The sequence below is a fragment of the Balaenoptera borealis genome (assembly GCF_965194805.1).
Source record: "Balaenoptera borealis genome assembly, chromosome: 5".
Lineage (NCBI taxonomy): Eukaryota > Metazoa > Chordata > Mammalia > Artiodactyla > Balaenopteridae > Balaenoptera > Balaenoptera borealis.
This window is the reverse complement of record NC_138862.1, coordinates 17,085,440-17,108,483: the sequence shown is the minus strand read 5'-3', so window position 1 is coordinate 17,108,483 and position 23,044 is coordinate 17,085,440. Positions and strand designations below refer to the sequence as shown.

At 34.2% G+C, this 23,044-nt stretch overlaps 1 long non-coding RNA gene across 1 annotated transcript in view; it reads right to left on the bottom strand.

Annotated features, from left to right (window-relative positions):
- Positions 1 to 3,414: 3,414 nt before the first annotated feature.
- Positions 3,415 to 23,044, bottom strand: part of LOC309628738 — a 34,577-nt gene continuing 14,947 nt past the window's right edge. The window contains exon 2 of the long non-coding RNA XR_014244686.1: positions 3,415 to 22,866. This is a non-coding gene — a long non-coding RNA (uncharacterized lncRNA). The remainder of the gene's footprint in view (positions 22,867 to 23,044) is intronic.

The window sequence follows — 23,044 nt, the reverse complement described above, 5'->3', positions numbered from 1 at the left end:
AACAATGCCACCATGCTCTGGGCCACTCCATCTCCCCCCAGTTCCCAAGATGATACCCACATTCTTCTGCTCCACCCAGTAGTCTCTAGGATCAAGTGTTCAGAGAGGGAAGAACGGGAAAAAAGAGGGGGAAAGGGGAAAAAAAAGCTCCCAAACCTTTTTGAGTTCAGATTGCAGGATTTAACACCAAGTGCTCATTTCATGATAGCAGTAGATCACCAAGAAATATGTAAGAAAAATGGAAGAAGTTCCTGATAACAGCAAGGATGAATTATAATTTATACTTTCTACCAGAGAATAAAAATTAAAAGGTGAAAAATAAATTGTTTTGGACTGTTTTTCCTAAAAGTCAAAAGTGATAACCTGCTTGGATAATGGAAAGAAAGAAACAAAGAGAAGCAGTGGGAAAGGAAGAGACCAGAGAAAACAAAAGAGAACTAAGAAAGTAAGAAAAGAAAGAAGGAAGGAAGGAAGGAAGGAAGGAAGGAAGGAAGGAAGGAAGGAAGGAAGGAAGGAAGGAAGGAAGAAAGAAAGAGAAAGAAAGAAAGAAGAAAGAAAGAAAGAAAGAAAGAAAGAAAGAAAGAAAGAAAGAAAGAAAGAAAGAAAGAAAGAAAAGAAAGGAAGGAAGAAAGGAAGAAAGAAAAAGAAGAAAGTCAATGGTAGAGAGATGAAGGGAGGAGGCTAATTATGCTAAATAGGTAAACTACATGAAATGTTTTAAAACGCTATAACTTCAAATTTTATAACTTGACTTAGAAATCTACAAAATCTGGTGACTATGGTTGATGTGGCAGATAATTTTGCCTCTCCAGTATATATTTCTTTCTTTTTCTTTCCTTCCAAACCTTGTTTAATTCAAGCCAGCAAAAACCTAAATGATAGATGACAATGTATATAATCTAGTGAGTCTCAAATGGGCCAGTTCCACACTCCTAGGGAGTGGTTAGTCTACTGTGGAGGTATTCTTGGTTTTCAAAATGACTGAGAAGAGCTAGTAACTTTTGATTATCAGGGCCAGAGACAATCTAGCAAACTGTAGAATTATCCCACCCAAAACAACAAAAGCACTTTCTTTAAGGAACACTGGTCTGAGTCTAACACTGCTGCCCCTACCCCATTTCCCCGGCCTCTCTTCTTGCTTACAGGTAGCCTTGGTAGCCAGTTCTGACCAATGAAATCCCAGTAGAAATGTATGGAGAACTTCTGGGAAAACTTTTTATTTCTCTCGAGACAGTAGCATGGAAGTGAGCATCACTTCCCACCTGTTTCATCCTTGAAAGTAGCCATCTGTATCCAAGAGAACTCTAGAGGCACTGCCCACGGAATTGATGAAGAGTTGAACTGAAGCCACACATCCCTCTGTCCAGTTATATGAGAAAATGAATCCCTATTTGTTTAAGCCACAGAAGTCATGCTTTTTTGTTACTTTCAGTACAACATATTCCTAACTGAAACTATGCTATATTTATTTCAGGAAAGTTAAATTCAAAGAAATAGCTCAAAAAAGTTGGCTTTGAGGGATCTCCTGTCAGGAAGAGATGACTACAATTTTCTTTTCCAACCCAAACTTCTGACCCACAGAGGATGGAGGTGACAAAGGGAAGATCGACATTCTATGAAATTATGTGGTAATACAATGTCAAACTTTAATGTTTTATAAAAATAATGCGATTAAATTAGATTAGTGTAAAACTCTTACAACCTTTAAAACAAAAGCTTCATAAAATGAAAATGTTGGATAGAGTGATAAAAACTGCAACACAGTGGTTTCCTTAAGTAGGAGATGTGACATAACATACGATTATGAGGATTTAATAAAATAATATAGTTTGAGGACTTTTTAAACATTAAGGAAACATACATCTTTAGTATTTTTATAATTGACAAAAGTCTGTGTTCAATACAGGATCATACTATATGTTTTGAACATTTAATTGGTTGCAATGGTATCATTTTGAAATTTTATGCAAAGTAATATTTATGCAATGTAAAACAGAAACTTGATTTAGGTTATCAAATCCCACTGTTTGTAAACCTGAGGATAAAAGATAAGAACACCCCAGTCATAAAATAGATAACTGTGAAGTAAATATTCATATTTTTCTATCTCTTTCAAAGGATACAATCATAACTGTTATCAAGCAGGTATAAATTCTTTACTGAATCATTCTTTTTTTTAATTAAAAAAATTTTTTGAAGTATAATTGGTTTACAATGTTGTGTTAGTTTCTAATGTACAGCAAAGTGAGTCAGTGGTCTATATATATACACTATATATATATATACTATATATATTATATATAAATACTCTTTTCAGATGGTATATATATATATATATATATATATATATACTCTTTTTCAGATTCTTTTCCATTATAGATTATTACAAGATATTGAGTCTATTTCCCTGTAGACCTTGTTGTTTATCTATTTTATATATGGAAGTGTGTATCTGTTAATCCCAAGCTCCTAATTTATCCCTCCCCCTACTTTCCCCTTTGTACTGAATCATTCTTTGTGAAAATATATTATGTCATTAAGTCTAGATTGCCCAATTTAATTTTCCTACTTATCAATCAATACATTAACTTTTTATTTTGTTAACCCTTTGGAAATCTTATAACGTAATTTTAATACTAATTTCAGTAATTTTGTGTTCTCCATGAATGTACATGAACGTTTCTAGCATATCATCATTACCAATAAATGTATATAATTATATAAAAAGAAAGCTGTACTGCCAAGGTAATGTGTAAAATAACATACAATATTCATGCAGTAACATAACATAAAAGAAAACTGAAAATATTTATGTGTGTTTTCTCTCTTTTTGAACTAATACTGCAGCTTACAAAAAAATATGTCATTTGGAAAGGCAAATGACAAGAAAATGTGTTGATTTACAGAGTTTGGACAAACAATGCTCTATTGAACCAAGAACCTTGAGATGGTTTTGTTTGTAGTTTTTCTAATTTAGAAGAAATACAGTATTTCATCCTGTGATAGCACCTGTGTTAGTCTGCTCAGGTTGCCAAAACAAAGTACCACAGACAGGGTGGCTTAAACAACAGGAATTTAGTTTTTTACAGTTATGGAGTCTGGAAGTCCAAGATCAAGGAGCCAGAAGAGTTTATGTCTGGTGAGGACTCTCCTTTTGGGTTCTCTCACTCTCTCCGCATGCACAAATAAGAAGCCATTACAGTGGGATTCAATAACCTAGATAAAGTTTGTATTTTACATTGCATAAAATTTACTTTGCATAAAATTTCAATATGATATCATTGCGACCAATTAAATGTTCAATACATATAGTATGATCCTGTATTGAATATAGACTTTTGGCAATTATGAAAATACTGAAAATTCATGGCTCTTTACTGTTTCAAAAGTCCTCAAAGTATATTATTTTATTAAGAGACAGGGAAAATACTATGATAAAAACTTTATTTAGAAAGGATCCTCGATAAGTTTTATAAATCACAAAAAAACTAGGAGATATTATTATAATTACACTTAACATATAAAATTTTCAGTGTCCTGCAATAGATTACAGGGAAAAGAAAATGATCAACCAATTCATATCCTAGACAATTATTAGTAAATATTTGAAAATAACTTATCTTACTCATAATAAAGATGAAAAAAATTTAAATGATATACCATTTTCATGTAAAGCTAGGAAAAATGTTAATACACAATATTTCTATAAGAATGTGTTGAAACAGTTTTCTCATGTATAATCCTGGTGGGAGAGAAATTTGATGCAATACTTTAGGAAAGCAATTTGGAAATTTATCTCAGGAGCTTTAAAAGGTGTTGACAAGGAGTCTCATGCTTGTTTCTCAACTAGGCTCTAAGATCAGTGAGTGCAGATATTGTGTCTTCCTTGTCCATTTAGCCCTGAACTCCAAACCCAATGCCTGAAATACAATAGAGAATCAATGAACGCTTGTTGAATTGAATTCAACTGATCCTGATTGTGTTCTCTAGAGACAAGCAGGGAAAATAACAAAAGGTCCTGGTAATCTCTCCTCCACAAAATGAGCCTTCAAGTACATAAAAACAGCTTTCATGATTCTCTAAGAATCTTCTTTTCCTGGCAGGTCATTGGCCCCATGTTTCCAGACTCCATGCCACTGGGACCTCATCTCCAGATGTGGTGCTGTCTGCCAGGGCCATGCATGGAACAAGACTCCACTGTGATTTTCCTAGCCTTCAGCATTGTACTACAATTAATGAAGCTTAAGATCACATTAGCTTTATGATATGATATTAGACAGAAAAACAACGTTTAAATAATGATGTGTGTATTATGATTAAGCTATTTGAATTAGGCTTGTATGTGCTCAACACCTGGAAGAGAATACAAAACAATTAAAATTGTGTAATGCTGATGGAATTACAATAATTTTTACTTACTTTTGTAGTTGCTGAAACATTATAATGAAAGTAAAAACAATTTCTTCACTTTTGGCAACTGCTTCACATTATCGATTCATATGCAGCTTGCAATCAACTAAAAATCATCTACGTTTTGCAAATAAACTGTCTTTAGTCCAGCTCTTTCCACATCCTGGATTTATATAATGGATGTTTTTAATCTAGTATGAGATTTTACACTGGAAGATTAATTGTGATATATTCAATCATATTTCAGCCTGTGGATAGCTTTTTGAATCTTGATTCTTAAAAATTAGCTCTCCTTCCCAGTTGTGGGTCACATGAAATGTTATGTCATTTACTTTTAAAAAATCACACAAAAAAAGAAAATACTAAGTTAGATAGAGCCAAGTACATATCATTAGAGCATACATTTCAGGATGATAATGTTTAAATCATCACCTCTCTGTCCTTACAGAAGTTACTTAATTTATTGTATACATTACTAGCTGTCTTAGTTTATTTGCTATAACAAATGACCACAGACTGGTTAACTTATAAACAATAGAAATTTAGGTCTTACAGTTCTGGAGGCTGGAAGTCTGAGATCAGAATGCCCAAATGGTTTAGTGAGGGGCCCTCTTGTAGGTCGCAGACTTCTGGTTGTATCTCACTTGAGGAAGGGCCAGTGGAGCGCTCTGGAGTCTCTTTTATAAGGGTACAAATCCCATTTATGAAGGCTCTGCTCTCACGACCTACTCACCTCCCAAAATCTCCACCTCCTAATACCGTCACATTGGGCAATAGAATTTTAACATATGAATTTTTGGGGAAAACAAACATGCAGATTATAGCACCTGCTTATCCATCAATGCTTCATGAGATTGTTTTTCAGATTAATTTAGCAGAAATCAGGACACTCTTATCATGGATATTGTTTTACCATTCAAGTAATACTTACAGAAATGGCGACACTGAGATGGTCCAGTTCTATTCATTTCAACAGAAAAGAATTGTACACATGTTCTGAAGTGGTTTTCTAACTTGAATTCATGTAAGAATCCCTTAAACATTGTTTTTTTTTTTTTTTTTAATGCACATTCCAGGAATCCAGAATGTACTCAGAACATTTTGATTTAGTAAATCTGGAGTAAGGCTCAGGAATCTTCATTTGTAGTAAAGACTCCTCTCTCCCTAGATTTTTCCTACATAGTTGGTCCTCTGACTGTATTTTTGAAAAACACTGGCGGTTATTTGTTGTAAAGGGAAAAATGTACTAATTTTCAACCCATAGAAATACGATGTGGGCACATAAGAAATGCAATGTCAGCAGTGCTTATTGGGAACATATTCTATACAATGAGATAAGAAAGAACAAGTAATCCAACAGGGAACATACAATTTTATATTACATAGTAAGACAACACATGAATAGAATCAATAAGATGTGACAGTAAGTATAAAAATGAAGTGATTTCCACATAAATGTTGGTTCAACAAACGTTTATTGAATGCAATCACAGAAGATAATAAGTAACAGGCAGGAACAATCAAAGTACATAAAAATCACAAATAATACTGAGTTTAAGAGTAATCAAAATTTCTGACCATCTCCTACACATGTGATTTTTATTTTTCTGCACATGTGGATATGTCAACAACTGGAATGTTCATATGTTTTTCTAAGAATTATGAACAAGTTATGTAATGGTTTGGTGGTCCAGAGACATCCTCTGTATATAGGTGGGTCTCTAAAGATCTTATGTGATGCCAGGATGCTTCTATGTGTAGGAAAAAATAAATGAATTGCACATTTCTAAAGAATGGTGGTTTTTGTTGCTGCCACTGTCCACATATTTGTTTTTATTCAATCTTATCTTCAAAATACCTTACACAATAAAGTATTTTTCATTTTATAGTACTACATGACTGTATCCCAATATTAAATTTTTCCAAAATGCAAATTTGATAGTATAACTTCTTACTATAAAGCCCTTCAGATTATCCCCATTACTCTTAGGACAAAGTCCAAATTCTGGGCTACAAGGCCATCATGGGCTGAATCCTCAAGCCACCCCTCTCAGAGATCTTCCCATCAACTATCTACAGCCTAGCCACAGTGAATTTGAGCACACGCATCAAAAACTGGTTATGTACCAAATACTGTCCTTGATGCTTTACACACCAATTCACCTTTAATCCTCCCTAAGATTGTTCAAGATAAGTCATATGTCCTTTTCTTTTCAAAAGTTGGTCATTTGAAAAGTGAGGTCATCTTTTCCAAGTCACATAATGTCATATCAATTAGAAAATGATGTTTTTATTTGATCTCAGAAAAGTCTAGATCCAAAACCTAAATTCTCCACCATTGTGCTGTGGGCCTTGCTTTCCCGTTTCTTCAGATTTTCAAATATGCCGTAGTTCTCTGTTCTTCAGGGCTTTACCAACTCTGCTTGGAAAACTACCCCCGTTCCCAGAGTCGCCTTTACAGGCTAGTCCTACCTACACTTCCTCTGAGCCAGTCTAGGCTCCATGTGTGTGTTACCATTTCACCCAGCACAATAAATCATATTGTAATTGTTAGAGTATCATAGTAGATCTTGGGTTGTATACCTTCTGTTTTTAAAACACAGCGATTAAATTATTCAAAGGCCTAAGTGGGACAAAACCAATATTAGTGTGTTCTTTTTGTTTTGTTTTGCCAAGCACTTGTACTGAATTTTCTGTTTTATGTTAACCTTTACTCTGTAGTGAAACTTTGCAGCAGTCATTAAAAACATAAATACTGGTATCAGACAACCTGGTTTGGAACTTCAGCTCATTAGTTGTGAAACTTGGGAAATTTACATAATATTTCTATGACTAAACTACTCATTGATAAACTATAGTAATGGTCATGCTTACCTCATATTACTATTGTGAGGATTGAATAAATTAATATATATGTTAAATCATCTCAGAAAAAAATAATATATAGTAAGTTCTATATATTGTTAGTTCTCATTAATTTTTTATTATATGGACATTGAAAGTCATATTTAGGCATATAAAACATTAAACAGGTCATTTACTCATTATCAAAAAATTTTAAATATAATAAAATATGTGTATTTGCCTAGATTATAGCTAAAGATAATTGTGATAGTTTCAGGTAAAGAATACTATTCTTTCAAACTTAGACTGATTGTTCCAGAAATTGTAAAAGAAAATAGCTTCGGCTAGTCTCTTAATTAAATTACATTATGTGAAAGATATAAAATGTATGAAAATAGTATACATGATCATCAAATCACAATTTGGTGGCAATACTGATTTTTCAGTGAGCATAAACTCCACTCCTCTTTAATGTCTGTGGTTGCTTTAAAAGTTGGTCTTTTAAAATCAGTGCTCAGGGAATTCCCTGGTGGTCCAGTGGTTAGGACTCCACGCTTTCACTGCCCAGGGCCTGGGTTCAGTCCCGAGCAGGGGAATTAAGATCCCTCAAGCCACGCTGCACCGCCAAAACAACAACAAAAAAATCAATGCTCAAATGATCTCCGAGGATGCTGGGCTCCAATACACACCAGAATAAGCAAAGGTTTATCGGTTTATCCTAGATGTTGTGGTAGGAGTACACTTATTCCCTACCGCATTTGAAAAGTGAAGTAGGTCTGGAGACTGAATGTGAATGAACACCAATCACTCAGTGCACTAGGGCACGGTATCATACAATCCCCAGGGCCGGATGCGCAGCCAAGAGTTGTGTGACGGCTGAAGTTTGCACAAACAATAAATAATTGACATAAACTCAATTTTAAAATGTTTGTTTGAAAGAGAAAAAAATATTTTATTACATCAGTTTTTCAAAGAACTGCCAGGTGACACTCAAAGTCCTTGCTTCACACTTGGAAGCTGAGAGTACTAAGGTGGAAGTTTCCAGAAGCCAGTGGAGAGCATCCAGACTCGTCTCACCGCTGCCTCACTACTATTTCAGAAGGCAGCAATGTAGGAATGGCAAAGAGTAGCCCTCCTTTCACTATGTTATCTTTCTCTAAAGTGGACCATATACAAAGAGGTGGGACAATACACGCACTCACTCACATACCCACCTAGTCTAGTCCCTCTGTTCCAAGTGCCTGTGAAACTGAGATTAAAGGTTTCAATCACAATTTCCACACTGGCAGCAAATGGACAGACCTGAGAGTCAGCAGACATTTAAAGGGTCCCAGCAGGAATATTGGAAGGTCATTTCTGAGGTCTCTTTTCTTCACCAATCATTGCTATTATTACATTAAGTTACTATTAATAATATTGAAACTACTTGTACTCTATTATTACATTACAATACTATTAAAGATATTGGAAAATATTCGTTTTAGTTTGACATTGTTGTAGTATCCAGAATGTCAAAAGAATTTGAAATGGAAATGTCTTCATTTGATCTTAGCTGTAACTCTCTCAGAAATATTTCTGAAAATTTCTCAGCTAATACGTATGGTTTTTTAATTAATGTTATTTGTGGTTTCGTTAAACTGATATATTTCATAATAACTTCTAATTAGAAAAGAAGTTAATTGAGGACTTGAAATTTTAACCAGAAAGAGAACATAATCCAAGAATTTCATTTAAAATTATTTAACAGTATAAATTCCAGGGATGCATAACTTGCATATTAATAGAATATACAAGTATTCATAGACAAAATTACCAATAGAGAATTAATATGCATGCTAACATTAATATTATGTTGCTATCTATTAGATGAGAATATTTTAAATATTTATGTAATACTTTTTCCCAAGGTAAAAATCATAATCAAATATATTCTGAAGAAATCTTCTATTTATTTTTTTTTAGTTTTATTTATTTATTTATTTTTAACATCTTTATTGGAGTATAATTGCTTTATAATGGTGTGTTAGTTTCTGCTTTATAACAAAGTGAATCAGCTATACATATACATATATCCCCATATCTCTTCCCTCTTGCATCTCCCTCCCACCCTCCCTATCCCACCCCTCTAGGTGGTCACAAAGCACCGAGCTGATCTCCCTGTGCTATTAAAATAAAGATTTCAACTTATTCTAGAAAGATTCCAGATTGGGTGGCGTGCATGGTATAGAGTGAAAAGGAGAAAAGAAATGGTTAAAGAGAAGAGAGCTTAGTAGTAATGAGCTAATGCTACATTGGCTTCCTTGTTAATTTCACTAACGCAAACAAGCTGCAGACATTCCGGGAAAAGAGAGAACAGAAATGATTTATATAAATTATACGTCCAAATTCTGAAGGTGCTGAATGGACAACTGGTTAGAAAAACATCTCTGTTTCTTGAGAATTATTCCTGATGCTTGTAATTTCATAGTTAAGTTTTTTTCTCCTCCTTTGCTTTTGCTCAGCCACTGAACATTAACTGTATGCAAATCTGTGTGTATGTGTATGTGTGTGTGTGTAAATATGCATACAAGTGCTGGCTATAAAATGTTGCTGAGCTCTATTTGTTCAGCTCTAGCGTAACAGGCAGAGAATAGAAAACTCAATCTGCAGCGCTCTGTCCAGGGTCACGTTTATTTCTTTCTTTCTTTGATAGACTAAAGCCTGCTCTATCTATACGAAATATATTTTCACATATAAGAAATGAAAACGGGCAAAAATGCAACAGTTATATAGGCATATTTTGCCATCAGTGATGCTAAGAAAAAATAAAAAGGAAATAATATGCCAGTGGCTAAAACATTTCTGCAACCTTGCCAAGAAAAATTTAGCAATGTGTCATGTATGTACTTGAACTGTTTGTTCTTGAGCTGGCTTTAAGAATGTAAACATGGCTAAATGTCCAAGCTTCAGGCCCTAGAGACTCTGCTCACTCTCTTTTGTAATGAAAACATGAAAAACTTTGGACAATCTTCATGTGTCCCTCCAAAAATGACACATTTTATGTTTGTCTTCAGTGATTGTATTTGAGATAGAAGATAGCTAAAAGTGGGTGGAAATTTTGAAATAATCTAGTGCAATTCTTTAAAACTTAATAAATTAAAGTGTTTCGTGTAAATTGTCAAGAATTCATCTTCTCCATATAACATGATTTTATGTATAGAAGCCATCAAGTATCACTAAATTTAATGATGTATCAATTAAAACTAAAGTTTATAACAGGTAAATTATAAGATGAATACAATAGATCTCTAACTATAAACATATTAACTATTGCAAGATTCAGAATTTTATTGCTTATTAGAACAAATAATAAGAGAGAAAATCTATTTGTGGCTTATTCTCATGAATATAGAGTCTAAGAAAGTTCAGATACCAGTCATTTGTACATATTAATGAAAGGAGAAATATAAATAATTTACATCAGCTTCCTCCCCAGCCTTATCTCCTACTTCCTTCCTTCTCACATAATCCATGAGGACCATACTGAATAACTAGCCTGAATATTTCATACCTCCTTATAATTTCAGTTCCTTCCTTTTTTTTAAGCACTTTATTTTATTTTTTTAAATTTTTATTTTATATTGGGCTATAGTTGATTTACAGTGTTGTATTAGTTTCAGGTGTACAGCAAAGTGATTCAGTTATACATATACATATATCTATCTATTCTTTTTCAAATTATTTTCCCATTTAGGTTATTACAGAATATTGAGCAGAGTTTCCTGTGCTGTATAGTAGGTTCTTGTTGGTTATCTATTTTATACATAGTAGCATGTACATGTCAATCCCATACTCCCAATTTATCCCGCCCCCCAGCCTTTCCCCTTTGGTAACCATAAGTTTGTTTTCTAAGTCTGTGAGTCTGTTTCCTTTCATCTCTGCTTGTAATCTTTTTTTTTTCTCTTGCCTATTTATCTATTTTTCAGGGGTCCTCATACAACTGAGCCCATAAAATAGACAAGAAGGTCACTTATCAACCGAAGTGATTGATCTTAATCACCAAGGTGAAATTGAATTCCTGCTAAACAGTTGGAACAAGGAGGACTATTCGTGAAACCCAGGGGGTTGACTGGAGTGCTTCTTGGTACATTCTTTCCCAAGAATCCTGGTCAATGGAAATTGTAGCAACATAATAAAAACAGGACCACCACGGACCCAGATTAGGCAGGATCATCTCATCAGGTAAAGACTTCCATACAGCTGAGATCCTGTCAGATGTAAAAAAAAAAAAAAAAACAAAACACAAAACAAAAAAAACATGGACCAAATAGTAAAGAAAGGAAGCTAGAATTACCTAGAATCGGCCCTCATGACTGCATCAGAAATGAGGACTACAGAAATAAAATGTTTTTCACCTTCCCTTCTCCCTCACTTTCCTGCTGTATAGGAGCATACAGGTGATATCTTCTGTTTAAGTTTCAGGTGCGCAGATCACTAAGTTGCCATCATCATAGCTAATAGAAATGTGGGTGGTCCCTGGGTTGGGTACATAACATTTCATCTGGACAAATATAAGAGTTAATGCAAAAGGGTGAGCCCTGCTGTATAATTCCCATTTGTTTGTCCAGACCCACTCTTCATCGTTTTCTACCCTTTGTGACCTAGGAACCTGACCTACATAAAAGACATAAACAAGCTCTCTTCACCTTCTAGCTACCAGTTGGGTTTAGTTCAAGGGAATTACCAACAGATCAGAGGAGAGGGGAAGAGGAGTGAGATGAATTTATTTCCCCATTTCCTTTGGTGGATTGACTATCCCTCTATCAAAGACCACAACTCCTACAAGACAACCTTTTCATTAGTTATTCTTCTGAGTTCTAATAACCACTCTTTCCCCTTGCCACTTTAGTGTCCCTTAAGGCTTGGGGAATACACCTACCCCCCTAACCTTTTCTAGTCCCAGGGCATTACTCCACCTTAAATTGGTTTCCTTGGACTTTGTCCAAACTGTTGGAAGTAACCCCCTCTCTATTAAACTTTCTTTGATTACCATCTCTTTCTGTCAAAAAAATGGACTGATTGTAGTTGTCAACATTCTGAAATTATGTCTACAGCCAAATTATATTTAAAAAATAATCCATTTTCTAATACAGTATGCTGAATAATCTTTTTCCAATGTACTATTGAAATGAGAGTAAAGGATATTACAAATAAGTAAATAAACCCCTAAGTATGCTAAAAGTGGAAAAGGCATCTGCCTTGAGCTAACAAGAAATGTTAATAAAATTTTAGAAGACAGTAAGGAGATAGGGTTGTAGAGAAGTGTAATCCATATCAAAGAAGTCACATCTTAATATATGCATGGGTGAAGGTTACAAGCTGTTGGAGCTCTTATGGAGTGGTGAAAAAATAAAACTAAGTGGCTCTAACTCTGGAGTTATGAATTACAGAAAGCAGCAGAGAGCTCTACGTGGCCTTGACAGAATTTCAGCAAAGACCCATTTACAGAACCTCTGTGTCATTCAGCTGTCACCCCCTCCCCAGTATGTGTGGAGCAGCTGACTGTAGTTTTTTATCTTCCCGGCTGAAGATCTCACCTTCCATCTGAGCAGAAGATCCTCTTGGATGGTCCACAAAGGCAGTCACTGTGGTTGAAAGGAGAGGCAGAAAGCATCAGGGGATGGCTCTAGATCCGTTCAATGAAGCTGGGTGTCGGGGAGAGGGAAGGAGAAGCAGTTCTACCCATAACAAAATAAATCAGCATACTCCACCCCCAAAGTCAAGTCCTTCACCCTATAGTCATTGTCAGCATGCCTGCTCTCAAGAGCAAATTTAACCTAAAGAGAGGCTTGCCTGGCAACTGGACTGGCTCACAGTCAGCGTTCTGTCCACACAAGAGGAGCCTTTAGGGCAACAGATCTATGAATCTGCAGAGCAAACTCAGCTGGCAAAGAGATTCATCAGCTTAGCAGCTAACTTGTCAGTATTAGTGAGTGATACACTGAGATTCACCAGTTATAAAATCTAAACAGAGAAAACCAGCGATCACAGGAGAAATGGCAAAATAAGAACAATAAAAATAATTTTTAAAAAAATCCATGTTAGTAACCTCAGAGAGATCTGGGAGATGTTGCCTGCCTAAAATAAGAACAAGCTGCCATAAAAAAGAACAATAAATGAGGAAGAATTTTTGGAAATTAAAAGTATGATTGCCAATATTAATGGAAACAAATCAATAAGAATACCTAATAAAATGGGCAATCCTGGATTAACAATCTGGAAGATAAAGACAAGGATATCTTTCAGAATATAAAATTTGAAACACTAAGAAATGGAAAGTATTAAAAAAACTAAATGCCAATCAGTTATATCCAGAATGTTAAAGATCACTGGAGGACCAGAAAGAAAGAGGAGAGGCAGTTGATGGGTACAAATAGCCACAGAGATAATACAAAACAAATCTCTAAGAAAAAGACTCAAATTGAAGAACTCCACAATTACAAGAAAAATGAAAAGAGGTACAAACTGTAAGAGAGAACTGTGAAATTTCAGAATTCCAAGCACAAAAAGAAAATCATAAAATTTCTTCCAGTGGGGGAAAAAAAAAATAAACTGCAGAGGAAAGAGTATTAGATGGGCATCAGACTTCCTATTACACCATGATATGCCAGAAAAAAGCATTAAATATCTCAAAAAATGTACTTAATTAGAATTCTGTATATAGGAAATTTTTCAACCAAATATGAAAGGAATTAAAAAAAAACAAAAAACATTTTAGGCTGCAAGGTCCTAGTGTCCATGAGTCTCTTCTGAAAAAAAAACAAAAAAAAAATATTTTTTTAATTTAAATTTAAAATCCAGAAAAACAAAATAGGAAGCAAGAAAGAAGTCATGGATCTGAGAGAATGAGCCAAACTGAAGAGTGATATGAAAGGAAATCACAGAATGATTTAAACAGGAAGTAATATGTAAAATTTTACTTTACCAAAATTTTCTTCAGGAAGAAAATGACTCATTACCCAAACTGTATGATTAAGAATAGCCTGTTGGTTTTCAAAAATTAAAGGTATGTATCCCTTTTACTCAATAGCAACAAAGTCAAATGAAAAGTCCAAGAAAAAAAAAAAAGTTGCGCAAGAATGGCATGGTCCAAATATGAACATTTGTTTTAGGCAACTGATTGAGTGAAAGAAACAAATCCATTTGAAGTTGAACTGCAATATACTGAGCACAAATAATGAGCCCAAAGCTACATTCGAATTTTTCCTATATGTTAAATAAGGTAGTTCTTTTAAAAGTCTTGAAGTAAGCATTACAATCATATAATAAATGTATATTTAATGAAAATAACTCTTGAAGCATTTAAATTCCTTGCTTAAGATCTCCCAGAAAATAGTGAGGAGAGAAGAAGATTCTACCCAGAAGCAAAATGAACTAATTGTGGAATGGTAAGATTCCTGACTCTAAATGTAAATATAATTGGATACTTGTTTGTCAAGATATTGAAAAGATCGCTTATTCCAGTGGAAAGCTGGAATAGAAAATGAATATATTTTCTCATTCAGATATCCAACAAATATTTATCAAGCAAATATTATGGGTTAGGCAACATATTCAGAATACAAAGAAAAATAAAATGTCTCAGTTTTCAAGAGGCATACAGTTTAGAAGATTATTAATCAAAGATACAGGCATGCTGGTAATCAACTGCTTTATCACTGAGATCCCTTCTCTGCCCATTACTGCTTCAGAGATTTTTGGACTTTGATCATAGTAAGCCCACATCAGCCTTCCAAACTAAAAATTTTATAAACAAATGAAATAATATTTTTTGGATCCTTGAGCATTAATCAACATGGTCAAGAGTATTAAAGTTTCCAGTGCTTTATAATGCTTCTATAATGCTTCTAGATCTTTCTTATTTCATAAAACACTTGAGAAAAGGGACACTTGAAAGAAACAATGGGCCCACAGGAATGAAGAAATTCAGAAGGATAAGAAGCTGGAAAGGGAAAGATGTCTTTGCAAATCACATGCTCAGTTATGATCTTTCAGACGGAGAAGAAATTGAAAACCATCATTTGTCATGATTCTCACAGACTCAACCTTAACCAACCAAGAGGATTTCACTGTGTAATCTTAGAGAAAAATGGAAGTCCTTGGTTCTATAATACATTATTGAGACATTTAAAACTTAATGGATATTGTATGATTCATCCTTGTCCAGTAATACTAGTCAGTGTAAAAAATGACATAGATATTATTGTAAAGGCATTAATTCCCAGAAGTGACATGCTTGCCAATAGGAACTCTTCCAGTTAATTACTTTCTTTGAATCGTGGGATTTAAGGGATTCAATAAGCGTGAACAGGAAAAACATGTTAAGTCGGTAAAATATTAACCACCGTGTTAGACCAGGAACGACAATTTTAAACAATGTTTTATGCCCCATTAACCTGTTACATTTTCTATCAACACAGGCTTAGTAACCAGTTGAAAACCTTGATCACATTCTGAAAATTCAGATTATAAATACTCAAGATATAATCTTTTGTACCAGTGGGCAACATATAATCCTTTAAAAAGAATAAATGCAACAAAGAAGAAAGTCCACTTAAATGGAGCATTTATAATTTAATTTTTTTCAGAAGCCGTTTTCTTATTTCAGTTGGTAGTTACTTCTGTTTCATCTTACTGTGAAATTTCTCCTTTCGTGATTTAATTGCCTTACGTGAATGACTATAACAAAAGTTGAATAATCACAGTCTTTAGAAAATTAGTGTAGCAACATATATATGTTCCCCTAACTTACAAAGGAATTTTCTGTGAAACACCAGTGTGCTTGTTTAACTAAAACATGTAAAAATAGTGGCTCACTAAGTAGCAAATAAGAAAAATTTAATATTCCCTGAACCAAATACTTCATAAGGATCACCCCCATTTAAATCTATAAGCCAGATTTTGCTATTATTCTCATGTTGGCAATGAGGAGTCTAAGGCTTAGGAGACCCTTTGACTTGCCAGGGTCAAGAGATGGAACCAGAAGGTCATCCATCAGGCAGGCAGATTCCAGAAACCTGAGCTTTTAAACGCTGTACAGTACTGAAATAGGTTCCCATCCCCCACCAAACAATGATAACAGTGATGTAACAAAATTGTCTGCATATGATAATCATGTTTTGCTAACACACACACACACACACACACACAGATAAATGACTAAAAGGCTATGCACCCAAATTGTAATCATTATTATAACTGGATGATGAAATTATAAGTGACCCATTTTATTTTGTTCTTTATGCTTTTCTATGCATTTCCAACTTTCTACAATATTTACTTTTTCTAACAAGGATTTTATTAACTGGCTCAGATATGTTGAAATCATTGTCAATATTTCCTTACAATATTAATAATAATTTGATATAATCTAATGATGATAGCAATATATTATTACAACAATAAACAAAATGACTTTTTATTTGATCTAGTAAGCCTACATTTAATGATGATTTTTGGAGATATGAGGGTTACTAAGAAATATTCCTGTTGAAAACATTTTCCCTTGCTCTAGGAAACAAGTATTATTCAACTACAACTTCAGCTACTGTTTAATTAGGCTTCAAACCAGTATTCCTGAACAGTATCTAGTTGTCTTGATATTTAAGTAAGATAAATTATTTAGGCTACTGCCTAGCAGAATAAACATGTTAACCATCAGCTAAGTATAGCTGTACACATCTGAAAAGAAATATCAAAAATTTTACGTATTTATTCTTATAAAATGGCATGTTTACTTTCTTCTTATTTTTTAATTCCACAAAAGCTCTTTTAATGGAACTCTCCTTAACCAATTTGCTTCTGTCTCTATTTCTCCTGTAAAACATCCTGTGATAGGTGGCTTGCACATTGCCACCCTTGCCACTTGAGTTTTAGCTTCCAAGTCAATCATGGTTTTCTTAAACCTGCTTATTCTATTCATGCCTGTTATTTTAATTATGTACATTAATTAATTTATCCATGAACAGATTAAGTATAATTATTAAAGAGTCATTTTACTGAAAACAATTGAATAATTAGAGAAAACTAGATTAAAATGAGTTTCTAAAAGAATTGCTGTTGCTTTCAGTGTAGATAAGACAAGTATAAAACCTTGGAGAAAAAATTAAAACCTATGAGGATTCTACACTTAAATTGCATGGCAATATTCCTAAATTCTTATTCTACTTTGTAAAAATGTCAGACAATTTCTTCTATGAACATGAATGTCTATTATAATGAAGAAAACATATTTTAAATATGTATTAAGACTGTGACCTAAAATAATGGTATTATACTAAAATACTTGATACCTTAAATTTATCTACAAAAATATTTTAAAATATGTGTGTAATGGGTTCCCTTTAGCCTATTTTTGGAAGCAACATGCTCATTTTAAAGCACTAATTTTGGATTATATCACAAAAATAAATATTAACACCTTATGACATGTAAATAAATAGTGAATTACAGTTCATAAGGGTATAGAATTATTACAATGTGATGAAATATCAACTCAATCTAAAGAACACAATTTAAAATTACCAAATATAAGACTGGTTTATTTATGCAATATCAATTATTTCTGTAACTTTCATAAATTTGATTTCATGTTTTACTCACTTCCAAAATGTCATGAGTTTTACAACTCAATAAACAATGAAAATAATTTCCAATGCATTTATTGTTATAAATATAACTTTAAGAATTCATAAAATTTCATAAAATCATAAAAATATCATAAAATATTATGCAAGGAGTCCTTGTGAACCCACTCATCAAAGAAGCTTTCTCAAACTAGCATGTTGTGTTAAATTTAAATAAATGCCAACCATTCAAATTTAAGAGATATAAAATCCAGTCCACATGAGTTCAATATATTAGAGATAGTTTTAAGGAAAATTACTTTTAATTCAATATGATTTTAATCACTTTAAAACAGTAAAAACCTTCAAAAACCATTAAGCTATATCCATATTGAAATAGCTTTCCTCCTTTAATGACATTTTTAACACCTAATATACTCAATACAGATTGGCATGTACCCTGATTGGTTGCCATATCAAATTCTAAACAGACTCAATTCAGAAGTAATCTCTAGGTTTTCAATCATTTTGTGTTTGGGAGTGCCTTTTAACTGAAATGGTTATCACACATCTTTGTGGTCTCAAAAGTTATTTTTATGTGATTCAATCTATGTTCTTCCATAAGCAGTGTATTCCTTAGTGAAAATTAGTGCAACAGTAAATATTACCCAGGACAAAAACCAAGTAACATACCTGTTTTCCCCACATTCCCAATCCACCCTCCCTCAAAAATAGTTATATTCCGTGTGATGGGGGAAAACATCACAGGTAGGTTAGTAACATATAAGAACTCCTGTTATGAGTAGTGAAATAGGCATAAATACCTTTCCCTGTTCTATTTCAAATGTATATTGGAAGATTAGAATGAGAAGAAAATCCATGAAAAAGTTTTGGGAAAAAAAGCAATACATAGTCCACAAATAGTTAAGAAAGGAATGATCAAAACAAAAGAGCATGTCTGTACAAATGCTGGAGGAAAGTGCTAAGTAAGAAAGATCTGTGGTGCATATGGTAGCCTGCTTTCACACCATAAATCTCAAAGTTCTTCATATAGAGTATGTGTGCTCCGAGATGCCAAAGAGTGCATTAAGATATCTTGGCTCTAATTGGGGCCTCTGTAAATCTCAGCACGTTTATCATGTTGCTCTGGCGCCACACTACTTAAAACCACAGCAAAGGATTTATCTCCTTTTGTTTGTGTTTGGGCCCAAAGCTTCCTCCAAAATGTCTCCCCAAGTTTCAAGTTGCTCTCTCTTTTAATTGTCTTAATCAACATAGGTGGCTTTTTGGTTCCTCTCACAAAAATTAATTGAAATGAAATTAATGAATGATTTATGAAATGTGAAGGCAGTTTATTGATGATCCTATCATTAAAGAGTTATTTAGGTCAAAAGACAATGAACAGAATGAAATTTTCCCTGAAGAAAGCATTCAAAATGAGCTACTTTTTAAAGAAAATTCAATATTTTATTAGAAGCAGGACAAAATAAATAAGTGAAGATACGGTGATCAGGGCCAAAAAAAAACCCAAAAAATACATGTGTATTTGCCAATTTTATAGGAGAGTCACCAAACAAATCAAGTGATGAGGGATCTGCACAAAAGACCGTCTATACAACTTATGCCAAATTCAGTAGGTTATTGCTTTGGTTATAAGATAACTCTTCATGGTGGTAAAACCTGTTTCCTTTGGGTATTTAAATAATTGCTGAGGCCATTAAGATAAAAAATAATCAATATGAATCACCATTATATATTAACTCATTTAACAGATGCAATGCAATTTTTCATCTTCTTACTGGGTTCCAGACTGCTCTAAGAGTCCAACTTATAAAGAATGTGTATGGTTCCTTCTGAATACAAGATTAAAGGTGAATAACAAAAGGAAAATCTCTCTTTATTATCTATGATTGCATCTTGTTCTTCTCATAGGAATAATTAGAAGTAAACATTAAGGGATGTATCAATTCCCTTGACAGTTTCTGAGTAAATTTTCAAGCACATTGAAATCTTTCTCAAGGCTTATTCTTTATTCAGTAAAGTAAATACCATAAGTTATTAAAGGAAAGCAAAATAATTTTCAAAATTTTATTTTATTTGTGAGGAAACTCATACATGTGCAACAATGATATCAAAATCATCTATGATAGGGTATAAGTAAGAAAGGAATAATGCGGTACAGTCTATAAGTGTTCTAGAAATTCAAAGAATAAAAAGAATGCTGGTGAGATGCAGAAGCAACATCGCATCCTACATTTCCATGCAGATGGGCAGTTAAATTACACGGAGGCTTATATGAATCAAATTCAACAATGAAGAAACAGGAAAGAGGGAAATGTGTTTATTTATAAACTGACGTACTGAATACCATCACATTGTCAGTTTAGCAGCCCATGCACGCATCTCAGTTCTAAATTTTTTTTCATAAGAGACATCACAAGCTGTTTTTACAGTGCTTGACAAAGGGTAGACAATAAGTATTTATTGAATAAAATGACTTTTTATAATTAAGTGTCTTTGCATGAATACTTTCACTGGGGCAAACTGAGCTCCATAGACAGTCTCCATAGAAAACCCAGCTTTTTATCAATTAATCTGCCATAGTACTGGCCTAATCATACTACAAACCCTCTCACGTGTGGTATCTTCTTCCTCTTGCCAAGGAATAATCTGATCACTATTATTGAGAACAGCCTCTTCCATTGTGTGTTTCAGTTCTGGTTTGTCAGACAAAACACAGGGCACCTTGTTAACTTTGGATTTCATATAAACAATGAGTAATTTTTCAGGATAAGTATGTCTCATGCAATACTTGGGATACCATGCAATACTTGGGACGTATTTATACTAAAACAATATACTTTGCTAATCAAAATTCAAAGTTAACTGGGCATCCTGTATTTTTATTAGCTAAATCTGGTAACCATATTCGGGTTGCTATTCAGGCCATGTCCCTAAACTTTGTTGAACTTGACAAAACCCATGAAACATTTACTGGCTTTTGATCTGATGAAGAAAGCCTGGCAAGTGGAGTACTGTCCCTGGTTCCACTCTTTTCACTCACTGTAAACATGCTTTAAATACGTTAATATTTTTACGATATTAACGTTAAGTTAATTTTTTAAAGAAAAGAGGTTTTCCATAATGTCGTCTTATCTTTTGCTGTCAAATCATCTCAGTGTGTATTAGAAATGGCAAATGAATGACATCTTAAATTTCTTAGAGAGACATAAACTATATTTTTAATTGCATGCTCAAACTGAGAAGAAGAAAGATATGGAAACTCCATGTGTGAGAAAGAAGAGAGATGGGGGAGGGGTGGAGCCCAGTTAAATTTGTCAGAGGAATAATTAAATATACTCAGTACATAGTGATATTTTTCAAAACTTCGGAACATTCTTGAGCATAGCTAACTGAGACACAATTCACTGATGACCGGTTTTTCTGTCCCACTGCATGAGTTATTCTTGAATGAGTACAGCCAGAAAACGATTATTCACATGCTATCAGCAGAGTTGTATCCCACATAATAGTAATTAACAGGGTCCTTTTTATCTCCCAATCTGCAAGCATTTCTAATGCATCTCTGAAGTTTTTATGCAAAGTAAACCTCCAGTGTTATGTAATGTGTGTGTGTCATTTTTCTATTTTGAAATTCATTTTTGACCTTCCCTAGCACATACTATTCTAAATCCATTGCCTCTGCTCTTCAAATATAATGCAAATGCTCGGAACGATATTCTGCACTTTGCATATTTGTGCTGTATGATGAGTCATTACTATGATTTTGACTTTGCCCACGATGGGCTGTGCTTTGCATTTTCCCGGAAGAGAAGATAGTAGGAAAAAGGAAAAAAACAAAAAAGCTTTAAGTTACCCCCCTTTGCCTCCCATGCTTGTTCCCTTCTTATTATGAACGCGCCACCGCATAATCATTTTCTGGAGTGCTTTCGTTTAGCAGAGTATCGTGCTGTGGACACCCTGACATATTCCAGGGCGCATTTTGTGTCTCCCTTGCCTCTTCGCTTTGGCACGCTCTGCAGATGTGCCTCTGGTGGTTACTGCATGACTAATTTTCAAGTCTACATTTGGTCTTGAACTGTGAAAAACAAGGGCATAGTTTTAACAAGGATGACTTTGAATAGTAATAACAAGATGAAAATTTCATTTATCTATTAAGGTATATCATGCCCAGAGCCTATAATCTCTTAGATGTGCTAGCCAAAAGGCATGTTAAAATGTTTAAAAATCCCAGGCAAGTCAAATAAATGCTAAACCCTTCCTTCAATGGACCTAAACTGGTGACTGGGGTATGCCTTCCTCAGTGTTCATCCTCACGGCTCCCAGGAATAAACTCAATGATATCTGCAATATAATAAATCCTATGGTTATAATATTAGCATACAGTATGTCTACATTTGTTCTTTTACTCAACAAATATTTACTAACTACAAGGCCCATTTGTAAATGCTCCTATCAGTGAACAAAACAGACAATAATTTCTGCTTTTAGGAAGTTTAAGTTCACAGATGTGTAATGAACCCAGGAGAGCTGGCTAACTTCATTACTAGCCTGTCAGCCCCTGCAGGCTGAATCTTTTTATCTCCTTTGCCAAAAATAGGGCCTGAAACAAAAGAAAGTTTCTATGTACATTTGTTGAATTTATTTGAATGTCAAGAAATAATAGGGACTTCCCTGGTGGTCCAGTGGTTAAAACTCCACGCTCCCAATACAGGGGGTCCGGGTTCAATCCCTGTTCAGGGAACTAGATCCTGCATGCCGCAACTAAGAGCCCGCATGCTGCAACTTACAGCCGGCGCAACCAAATTAAAAAAAAAAAAAAAAAAAAAAAAGAATATCATAATGCAAATACAAGTCTCAGCCTATTTTTACCTTCTTTCCACGTGTATCTTGTTGCCTTTGTCAGTTAAATACAAAGATTTAAGATATTAGCAATATCCTCCGAGTCTCACACATCTTGTCTATAAAAAGTTGATCACAAAAATACCTTCGGGGCTTCCCTGGTGGCACGGTGGTTGAGAATCTGCCTGCCAATGCAGTGGACGCGGGTTCGAGCTCTGGTCTGGGAGGATCCCGCATGCCGCGGAGCGGCTGGGCCCGTGAGCCACAACTGCTGAGCCTGCGCGTCTGGAGCCTGTGCCCCGCAGCGGGAGGGGCCGCGATAG